This window comes from Ursus maritimus, unplaced genomic scaffold (assembly GCF_017311325.1).
Source record: "Ursus maritimus isolate PB19 unplaced genomic scaffold, ASM1731132v1 scaffold_5, whole genome shotgun sequence".
Lineage (NCBI taxonomy): Eukaryota > Metazoa > Chordata > Mammalia > Carnivora > Ursidae > Ursus > Ursus maritimus.
Genome location: NW_024426663.1, coordinates 27,475,392 through 27,487,602, shown reverse-complemented (window position 1 = coordinate 27,487,602; position 12,211 = coordinate 27,475,392).

Sequence of the window (12,211 nt, the reverse complement as noted above, 5' to 3'; positions counted from 1 at the left end):
TGGGGCACCTGTTCCTGACTGTGGGCTGGACAGCCGGCCACACCCTGGAGCAGTGCCCAGAGAGCCAAGCTCACGAGGGCAGGCAGGCCCATCATGAGGAGCCCCAATGCGGCCACCCTGGAAAGAACCACCACCTCCTCTCCCCCCGTAAGCCCAGGGAACCTCAGGGACGGGGTTGAGGAAGGAGTCCCAGTAAGAACTGACAATGCAGGCTGGCGGAGTGAGAGGGCCGGGGACCTGAGCAAGAGCAGGGAGTGGGGCTCGCTCACCCCTAATAGACAGGACCTGACAAAAGCAAAGTTGAGGAAGAAAGACATGAGGGGCAGGGCCAAAGAAACCTGCACTCGGGGGAGGGATGGGGGCCATACGGAGAACCAGAACCACCTCCAGGCCCCACACTCCCAACTCCAGTAGGTGTTTCTGGTGATACTGTCCCTCCAGCCTCGTCACCAGAGACCGAAGCAAGCAGCCTTGGACCCACATGAAGAAATAGGGACCCTACCAAGCATAGTCACTATTCTAGAACTCCCACGCGTGTGTTGTGTCTATAAGAAGAAATGGGATAGAATCAAAGTTAAGAAAGTATCAAGGGAAAAAAAAAAAGAAAGAAAGAAAAAGTATCAAGGAAACCAATCAACACTTTAAACTGATTCAGCAGAATATTAGCTAAGAGAAGTATGGGTGATTAAATGATGTAAACGGAAAAAAACAAAATGGAAATCAAACAGCCCTGGCTTTACCTCCTAATTCACATCACCAAGGCTGGACCCCAACTCAGTTTCTTGAGCCACCACAAATTGACCTGGATTACTCAGCCCCTACTATTTGGATTTGTTCCTAAAATTAAAAGATGCCTCTGTTTAGACCATGCCACGTTCTCCACCTAGAAATTCCACAAACAGCCCCTGGGCTGAGTACTGCATGTGGGTGGGGGGACCCAGATCTCAACCCCACCCTCAAGGGGCAGCTCTCAGAAGTCACAGCTTTGGTTCAAAGTACCCTGAAGAAAGGATTCTTTTCAAACCTTTATCCAAGCTATGACCTAGCGTGCAAGTCTCCCCTTCACTAAGTCTACCTTGCTGAGTAAGAACAGGTTTGTGCGTTGTAAAACACAACAGGAAATCACTGTCGGGAACGTCAGTCTCGACGAAAAAGAGTTGTCCAACTAAGTGTGAACATCTCTTACCATATTTGGAGGGTTTTCTTCAAAACAGCTGTTCTTCAATTGCTTTTTTGATAGCACCCAGTAGGGGGAAAAAAACAGTAGGAGACATCTAATGTCTAAGAAAAATTTATAGAAGGAAAATTCTCATTGAAAATGTTCTCCAGGGGTACCTGGGTGGCTCAGTCGGTGAAGTGCCTGCCCTCGGCTGGGGTCGTGATCCCAGGGGTCCTGGGATAGGACCCCTCATTGGGCTCCCTGCTCAGATGGGACCTGGCTTCTCCCTCTGTCCCTCCCCTCCCCCTGCTTGTTCTCTCTCTGTCTTTCATTCAAATAAATAAATAAAATCTTTAAAAAAAGAAAAGAAAAAGTAAATGTTCGCCATTAGTTTATTTTTAGTGCATTATCCTCACAAGAAGCCCATCTCACTCCCACCAGACTTCTGGGGATCAGGGGTGAAGAACTAACGTCTCGAGAGTCCCTTCCAGCCCTGTGGTTTCTGTGAGCTGCTGGAGGACGGGTACTGCCACTATTTATCTCCGCACCCTACCCGCGGCCCCTCAGTCAAGTATTTGTTGAATTGGAAAAGCCAGTTGCCTCAACCAAGCCCCAAAGCGAGAGGCTTCAACTTCTTGTCTTTCTCCATAGAATTCACGAGGGGGCAGCAATCCTCCAAAAATAGGCCTAGTCTCAGCAAGCTGCTCTTTTCTGGCTGAAAAACAACTGCTGAAGTTCATTAAAAATAAAGCAACAACTACAATTTATGAAATACTTTACTCCCACCATCAGCACTGCTAACAGTCCAGTACTTAAGAACTCTTATTACCAAAACAGTCCACTAAAATAAAAACCAACAACCACACGTGACACAAAGGAAATCTGAATTATTGCAAATTAGGTTCTAAATAAATACAGAAGCCTCATTTTCTTTGTTTCCTTTCCAGAACTGCCTAGAGAAGGCTTTCCCTGTCCCTCAGCCTAAATTCACATGACAACCTTCTAAGCCGAGCAAAGAGCCCTGCACCCGTCCATTCATCACCCACTCCTGAATCCAACACCCACCGAGCAGCTGCTGTGTGCCGGGCACTGTGCTAGACCCCGTGAGGGACACAAAAAGGGAGATAAATCCAGCTGGCTTTAGTCCGGGTCTCCGTGTGAGTGAAAGCCACTTTCACTCTAACACTGAGAAGAGCAAAACAATAACCTGTTCTAGGACCACACGAAATCTAAAGCAACTCTGGATTCCCTTGCTCTCCGACTGCCCGTAAAGCATTTGTCTGCTGAAAGAGGCCCTGCTTCCCTAGTCCTGAGAGTTTTCAGCTAGGCCAAAAAGAGCCTTGTCCTAAATGTCCTACCGGAAGAGTGACTTTCCAGGGAACAGAGGGCAGCTTCCAAGGCAGGGACAGGTGGCTTGACAAAAGTCAATTCAGCCAGAAACTGTGTGACCTGCAGTGTCCTCATTGTTCTTGGGGTTTTTTGTTTGGTTGGTTAACTTATGCAACCATTCAGAACTTAGAAGAATTTGCAGTCCAAGATGGCAATGTAGAAGACCCTGAACTCAGCTCCTCCACAGACACACCGAATCTACCCCATTCATAGAGCAATTCCTCCTGAGGAAGGACTGAGGGCTCTCTCAGCGGCTTCCGCACGAGTGACAGAGAGACCTCACAGAGAATGTCAAGAGATGGAGACACAGTGACAAGGGGAACCCCCCTCCCCAATGCTGTAAACTGTCCTGGGGAGGGATGGTACCCCGAGATCATGAGCGCATTTATCAGCCTTGGGGCACAGAAACAAAGCTAGAGTTTAAAAGGTCAATTAGAAAGAGCCTTGGTGGCTCAGTAGGTTAAGTGTCTAACTCTTGATTTCAGCTCAGGTCATGATCTCAGGGTCATAAGATCAAGCCCTGTGTCAGGCTCCACAGTGAGTATGGAGCTGGCTTGAGACTCTCTCTCCATCTCCCTCTGCTCCTAGCTCCCTGCTTATGCTCAACAAATAAATAAATACATACATACATACATAAATAAATAAAAATATAAAAAATTAAAAAATAAAATAAATAAAATAATTAAAAGGGCAACTAGGATATAAAGGAACCAACCCTAGAACCCTGCCAGACTGTGGGGGAGCTGCTGGAATGCTCCCAGGGTTAGAAAGGACTCATGAGCACCAGAGTTTATGTCCCCCCACCACAATCCACCTTGATAGTGTGGACAGGAATAGGGTCTGCACCATAGCTGGCCTACCACTTGAGTGAGTCCCAGGCCCCTAGCCCATACCATCCCCAGACATCCCATACAGGCGGCCCTGGCATGGGGTACACTGAGATATCCCTGGTCAGTGCTCACTACAGCTCCAGCCATTTCACCAAGGTGACACAGGTGCAAAGCACCTGGAACACTCCAGGCCCACATTACTTTGGCTCCGGACAACTGGCCAGGGCTCCCCCAAAAAAATGCAACCCAGGGCCCCCTGGGACATACAGACCTTGGCTCCAGCCACCCTAACAGGTCACCACCTACACAAAAGGCCCGGAATCCTCTGGCCTGTGCCCACCTCAGCTCCACCGATAGTGCCTGAATGTTCCCTGCACAAGATAAACCTGAAACACCCTGGGGCTTGTACTCACTTCGGATTCAGCTACCGTGCTAGGGCACCTTCTGCAGAGAGCGCCCCAGGACCACTCGGGCCCATGCCTACTTTAGTTCCAGCCGTCCCAACAGGGCAGCCCAGTACAGAGTGTCCCCAGACACCCAGCCCATGACAGCAACAGCCCCAGCCAACCAACCAAAGTCAGCAGGAATGCACATTCATCACAGGGGACGAACACACACAAGACAATTCCTTTAAGTTTAGAAGTAGATGTTCACACCAGGGAGGCTACACAGGAAAGATGAATCCCCATAACATTTTGCTTTAAAAAAAAGAGGGGACAAATTTAATGAGTTCTTACAACCAGGAGAACTTAAGGCCTGCAGTTTTAAAAATCAGAGGTCTCGGCTCTGGCAGAGGATGTTAAGAAGCCAAGTTCCCACCCTTAAAGAGATACCACCACAGGCTGTGCGAGTACAACCCCGAACCAGCATTTTGAAACACACCATGGGCAGACGGGAAGGAGAGTGAGTTACTCATCTCAGAGCGTGACTCAAAGAGGCAGGATCATGGGGAGGCCTCTCGGAGCAAAGGGACTGGCACATACCGTTCACCCCCCTCCCACCAGCATAAACAAGAGCCGGTGTGCCTCCACCTTCCTTACCTAAATTGCTAACACCACGCCCTGACCCCTCACTGTGGCAGTTCCACCCTTTCCAGTCACACTTGCTCCCCCTCCCCAGTGGCAGTGGTGGTATCAGGTCTCGTTTCACAAGCAGACCGGCACACATCTTGTAAAGATACACCCCACTTCTGTTAAGGAACACTGCCCACAACAGGCAAAGAGACACTAGACTGGAGGAAAAAGAGGCAAGGATTCAGCAGCAGAGCTCACACAACACACGGAGGAGACATTCCCTGAAGCAGCAGGCCCTGGGGAACAGGAGACAGCTCAGTGCGGGGCACTACAGGACCTCTCCTTCCTAAGGCCATTACCAACCAGAGCAAGAGACAAAGGTGATTTTTCTAATGAAAGAGACACAAAGAGTTAGACAAGATGAGGAGGCAGAGAAGTATGTCCCAAATGAAAAAACAGGACCAAACCAGAGCAAGAGACCTGAGTGAAACTGATGTAAGTAATATGCCTAACAGAGAATTTGAAGTAATGGTCATAAAGATACTCACTGGACTTGAGCAAAGAGTGAAGGACATCAGTGAGACCCTTGACAGACATTAAAGAAAAAAGCACCAAACGGTGTTCTTCATTCCTGAATTTTTTTATATAAAAATGAAACATTCCTACCTCTTCACTGCCTGACGCAGCTCTAGAATACTTTTCCTATTTTTTTGGCCTCATACTCTGCCTCTTATAACAACAATGTGTAAGTTCATTTTCTATAGGGATTAGAAAGATAGATCTTGCCAGTATCTAGAATAGTTGACCAAAATGTTTTCTACCACTGATAATTTTTTTAAAGTTCCCTTTACTTTCACAACTCATTATCGATAGGTCATGTACATTTCTCAGAATGTTGTCTCTTTTGGGAAAACATCTATCAAGTTCCTTTCATATAGAGTTGTTATATCACTGTGCTGTATCCCTGAAACTAACATAACATTATGTATCAACTATACTTCAATAGCAAATATTCTTTATTTCATTTCATTACATTAAGATTCTGGGGACACCTGGGTGGCTCAATCGGTTACATGCCTGCCTTTGGCTTGGGTCATGGTCCCAGGGTCCCAGGGTCCCAGGATCGAGTCCCACATTGGGCTCGCTGCTCAGCGGGAAGCCTGCTTCTCCCTCTACCCTTCACCCCACTCATGCTCACTCTTTCTCTCAAATAATTAAAATCTTAAAAAACAACAACAACAAAACAAGACCCCTCTATATGCTGCCCACAAGACACTCATTTCAGACCTAAAGACATGTGCAGACCGAGAATGAGGGAATAGAGAAACATCTATCATGCAGATGGAAGTGTAAAGAGAGCCAGGATAGCAATATTTATACTGGGCAAAATAGACTTTAAAACAAAAACTGTAACAGGAGACAAAGAGAGACACTATGTAATAATGGAAAAATCCAACAAGAGGATATAACAATTATAAATAATTGATAGTAAAATAGTAATAGGAGAGGACATTAACACCCCCCTTAGATCAATGAACACATCATTCAAACAGAAAATCAACAAGGAAACAGTAGCTTTGAGTGACACACTGGACCAGATGGATTTAACAGATATATTCAGAACGTTCCATCCTAGAACAGCAGAATACACATCCTTTCCAAGTGCACATGGAACATTTTCCAGAACAGATCACGTATTAGGCCACAAGTCTCAAGAAATTCAAAAAGGCTGAAGTCATTCCATGCATCTTTTCTGACCACAATACTATGAAACTAGAAATCAACCACAGGAAAACACCTGGAAAGAGCAAAAATAAATGAAGGTTAAGTAACATGCTACTAAACACTGAATGGGCTAACCAAGAAATTGAAAAAATCGTAACGTACAAGGAAATAAATGGAAATGAAAATACAATGGCCCAAAATCTTTGGGATGCAGCAAAGATGATTCTAAGAGGGCAGTTTATAACAATATAGGCCTACCTAAAGAAGAAAAATCACAGACAACCTAACCTTACACCAAAAGGAGCTAGAAAAAGAAGAACAAAGAAAATTCAAAACCAGTGGAAGGAAGGAAATAATAAAGATTAGAGCAGAAATAATATACAAACTAAAAAAACAATAGAACAGATCAATGAAACCAGCAGGCAATTCTTTGAAAAGATCAACAAAATTGATTGATTTCTCATTACAGTCATAAAACACACACACAGAACCCAACAAAACAAAACCGCAAATGAAAGAGGAGAAACAACCACCAACACTACAGAAATACAAACAATTGCAAGAGAATATTATGAAAACCTACATACCAATAAACTGGACAACCTAGAAGAAATGGATAAATTCCCAGATATACATAACCTACCAAAACTGAAGCAGGAAGAAATAGAAAATTTCAACAGACTGATTCCCAACAATGAAAGTGAATCAGTAATCAAAAACATCCCAAATAAAAGTCCAGGACCAGACAGCTTCAAAGGTGAATTCTACCAAGCATTTAAAGAAGAGTTCATACGTATTCTTAAACTATTCCAAAATATATGAGAATAAGGAAAATTCCAAATTCATTCTATGAGACCAGTATCACCCTGATACCAAAACCAGATAAAGACACCACAAAAAAGAAAAAGAACATTACAGACTAGTATCTCTGATGAACGTAAATGCAAAAATCTTCAAAATACTAGCAAACTGAATCCAACAATACATTAAAAAATTATACACCATGAATAAACAATGAAGTAGAGTTTATTCCCAGGATGCAACAGTGGTTCAGCATTCACAAAACAATCAACATCATATATCACATGAATAAGAGTAAGAATTAAAACTATATGATCATTTCAATAGATAGAGAAAGAGCATTTGACAAATTACAACATCCTTTCATGATAAAAAACCTTCAACAAAGTCAGTCAAGGGAAAATACCTCAATGTAATAAAAAGCATATCTGAAAAACCCACAGTGAACATCATACTCAATGGGAAAAAAACTGAGAGCTTTCCCCCTAAGACCAAGAACAAGACAGGATGTCCACTCTCACTACTTGTATTCTAGATAGTACAAGAAGCCCTAGTCACAGCAAATAGCAACATAAAGGAATAAAGGCATCCAAATTGCTCAGGAAGACGACTTTCATTGCTTGTAGATGACATGATACTATATAGAAAAGACCCAGAAGACTCCACCAAAAAAACTTCTAGAACTGAGAAATGAACTCAGTAAAGTTGCAGGTTACATAATCAATGTTCAGAAATCAGTTGCATTTCTATACACTAATAATGAAGCAGTAGAAAGAGAAATTAAGGAATCAATCTCATTTACGACTGCACCAAAAATAATAAAATATTTAGGAATAAACTACACCAAAGAGGTGAAAGCCTTATACTCTGAAAATTATAATACACTGATGAAAAAAAAAGGAAGACGAGACAGAAATAGAAAGATGCTCCATGCTCATGATATAAAATATTGATAAAAATGTCTATACCACCCAAAGAAATCTACACATGTAATACTATTCGTATCAAAATACCAACAGCATTGGGGCACCTCTGGCTCAGTCGGTTGAGCATCTGACTCTTGATTTTGGCTCAGGTCATGATCTTAGAGTCGTGGGATCAAGCCCTGTGTTGAGCCCCATGTCAGGCTCAATGCTCAGTGCAGAGTCTGCTTGTCTTTCTCCTTCTGCTCCTTCCCACACTTGCTCTCTTTCTTTCTCTGAAATAAATAAAATCTTTTAAAAAATACCAACAGCATATTTCACAGAACTAGAACAAACAATCCTAAAATCTATATGGAAACAATAAAGACCCCAAATAGCCAAAACAATCTTGAAAAAGACACACAAAACTGGAGGTATCACAATTCCAGACACCAAGTTATATTACAAAGCTGTAGTAAGTAAAATAGTCTGGTATAGGCAGAAAAACAGATAGATCAATGGAACAGAATAAAAAATCCAGAAATAAACCCGCAGCTATATGGTTAATTTATCCTTAACAAAGAAGAAATGACTCTACAATTGGAAAAAGAAAGTCTTTTCAACAAATGGTATTGGGAAAACTGGACAGCTACATGTAAAAGAATGAAACTGAATCACTCTTTCACGATACACAGAAATAAACTCAAAATGAATTAACATCTAAATGTGAGACCTGAAACCATAAAAATCTTAGAACAGAGCATAGGTAGTAATTTCTCTGACATTAGCCATAGCAACATGTTTCTAGATAGGTCCCCTAAGGCAAGGGAAACAAAAGCAAAAATAAACTATTGGGACTCTATTAAAATAGAAAGCTTCTGCCCAGTGAAGGCAACAATCAACAAAATTAAAAGGCAGCCTACTGAATGGGAGAAGATATGTGCAGATAACATACCTGATGAAGGGTTATTATTCAAAATATATAAAGAACGTATAAAACTCAACACCCAAAAAACAAATAATCCAATCTGAAAATAGGCAGAAGACACGAACAGACATTTCTTCAAAGATGACATATATCACATGAATAAGAATTAAAACATATGAAAATATGTTCAACGTCAATCAGTATCAGGGAAACGCCAATCAATACTACAATAAGATATCACCTCATACCTGTCAGAATGGCTAAAATCAAAAACACAAGAAACGACAGGCTTTGGCAAGGATGTGGAGAAAAAAGAACCCTCTTGAACTGTTGGTGGGAATGCAAAATGGTAAAGCCACTGTGGAAAAGAATGTGGAGATTCCTCAAAAAGTTAAAAACAAAACTACCCTATAATCCACCAATGGCAATACAAGGTACTTACCCAAAAGAAAGAAAAAAGAAAAAAAAAAAAAGGAAAAGGAAAAACAGTAATTCAAAGGGACGGACACACACACACACACACACACACACACACACACACACACAGGGATATTATTCAGCCATAAAAAGGCATGAAAACTTGCCATTTGCAATGATGTAGCTGGAGCTAGAGAGTCTAATGCTAAGTGAAGTGAGTCCATCAGAAACAAATACCGTATGATTTCACACACATGTGGGATTTAAGACACAAAACAAATGAGCAAAGGGAAAAAGAGAAAGAGAGAGAAAAACCAACAGACTCTACTGTATAGAACAACGGATGGTTACCGGAGGCAAGGTAGGGGAGGGGATGGGTTAGAAGTGATGGGGACTGAAGAGCGTACTTGTGACAAGCACTGGGTTACCTATGGAATTGCTGAATCATTACATTGCATGCCTGAAACTAATACAATATTGTTTATTAATAACGATACTGGAATTAAATGAAGAGCACCTGGGTGGCTCAGTTGCTTAAGCGTCTGACTCTTGATTTCAGCTCAGGTCATGATCTCAGGGTCGTGAGATCGAGCCTCAATGTTGGGCTCCACACCCAAGGTGCAGTCTGCTTGAGATTCTCTCTCCCTCTTCCTCTGCCCCTCCTACCATTCACACACACTCTCTCTCTCTCTAAATAACTAAATAAAATCTGAGGGGAAAAAAAAACTAAAACAAGACAAAATTTAAATAAAATGAGGATGGAGTACAGGGTCTCTTAGGTAACATCAAGCAAACAGACAGTTGCATTATAGGGGTCCCAGAAGAAGAGAAAGAGAAGGGGGCAGCAAACTTATTTGAATAAATAATAGCTGAAAAATTCCCTAACCTGGGGAAGGAAACAGATATCCAGGTTCAGGAAGCACAGAGACTTTCACATCATGGGCCCAAGGCGGTCCACAACATGTCACATAAGAATTAAGATGTCAAAGATGAGAGAATTTTATTTTTTTAAGATCTATTTATTTGACAGAGAGCACAAACAGGGGGAGCAGCAGGGAGAGGGAGAAGTAGGCTCCTTGCTGAGTGGGGAGTCTGATGCGGGGCTTGATCCCAGGACCCTGGAATCCTGACCTGAGCTGAAGGCAGATGCTTAATGACTGAGTCACCCATGCACCCCAAAAGAGAGAATTTTAAAAGCAGCAAGAGAGAAGAAACTAGTCATAAACAAAGAAAAACCCATAAGGCTATCAGCTGAGTTTTCAGCAGAAATTTTACAGGCCAAAATAGAGTGGCGTGATACATTCAAAGTGTTAAAAGGAAAAAAACAACAACAACAACCTACAACCAAGAATACACTATTTAGCAAGAAAATCATTCAGAACTGAGGGACAGAGAAATGGTTCCCCAAACAAAATCAGAGTTCACCACCACTAAGCCAGCCTTACAATAAATGTTAAAAGGACTTCTTTAAGTGGGAAATCAAAGGCCAGAGGTAGAAAAAAATTATACAAGGAAAAAATTGGGGGGCACCTGGCAGGCTCACTCAGTAGAGCATGCAACTCTTGGTCTCAGGGTTGTGAATTTAAGCCCCACACTGGGTGTGGAGTTTACTTAAAAATAAAATCTTGAAAAAACAAATAAAAGGAAATAATTTCATTCAAAATCAAACATACAGTAAAGGTAGCACAGCAATCATATATAAAGCTAGTATGCAGGTTAAAAAACAACAGTGGTAAAATCAATTGTATCTAAAAAGTTAATTAAGAGTTGGAGCACCTGGGTGGCCGTCAGTTAAGCATCGGACTCTTGGTTTCAGCTCAGGTCATGATCTCAGGGTCATGGGATCAAACCCGGTGTTGGGCTCTGCGCTCAGCATGGCGTCTGCTTTAGAGTCTCTCTCCCTCTCCTTCCCTCTCTCTCTCTCTCTCTCTCAAATAAATAAAGTCTTCCAAAAAATTTAGTTAAGAGGACTTATAAAACAAAAGGACGTAAAATATGAAAACATATACATAAAATGTGGATGAAGGAATAAAAATAAAGTTCTTTTTAGAATGTGTTCAAACGCAAGTTATATAGACTGCTAAATACATAGAATGTAACATATGAACCTCGTGGTGACCACAAACCAAAAACCTGTAATAGATACACAAAAAATAAAGAGAAAGAAAGCCAGGCATAACGCTAAAACAAAAGTCATCAATCATAAGGAAAGAGAGGAACAGGAGAAGAAAGGAACAGAGAAGAACTATAAAAACAACCAGAAAACAATAAATAAAATGGCAATAAGTACATATCAATAATTAATTTGCAAATAGTCTAAATGTTCCAATCAAAAGACAGCAAGATGGGTTAAACAAATCAAGACCTATTTACATACTGCCTATAAGAGACTGATTTCAGAACCAAAGATACATACAAACTGAAAGTGAAGGTATGGAAAAAATATTCCACACAAATTGGGGGGGGGGGGGGACCAAGGTAGCAATACCTACGTCAGATAAAATAGACCTTAAGACAAAAGCTTTAACAAGAAGCAAGGAAGGGCATTACATAATGATAATGGGCTCAATCCCACAAGAGGATATAACAATTTTAATATCTACGTACCCCATATTGGAGCACCTAAATACATAAAGCAAATATTAACTGACATAAAGGGAGAAATTGACAATGGTACAATAGTAGTAGGAGACTCAACACCCCACTTCCATCAATGGATTAGATCATCCACGTAGAAAATCAATAAGGAAAGAGTGGTTTTTTTTTAATTCTCCCCCCCACTCCCCAGCAACAGTGCTTTTGAATGACACATTAGGCCAGATAGATTTAAGAGATATAACAGAATATTCCATCCAAAAACAACAGAATACATGTTTGTTTTTGTTTTTGTTTTTTTCAAGTGGGACATGGAACAGTCCCCAGTATGGATCACACATTAGGCCACAAAAAAAGTCTCATTAATTTTAGAAGGAAATCACATCAAACATCTTTTCCAATCACAACAGTATGAAACTAGAAATCAATTACAATAAAAAAAAAACTGGAAA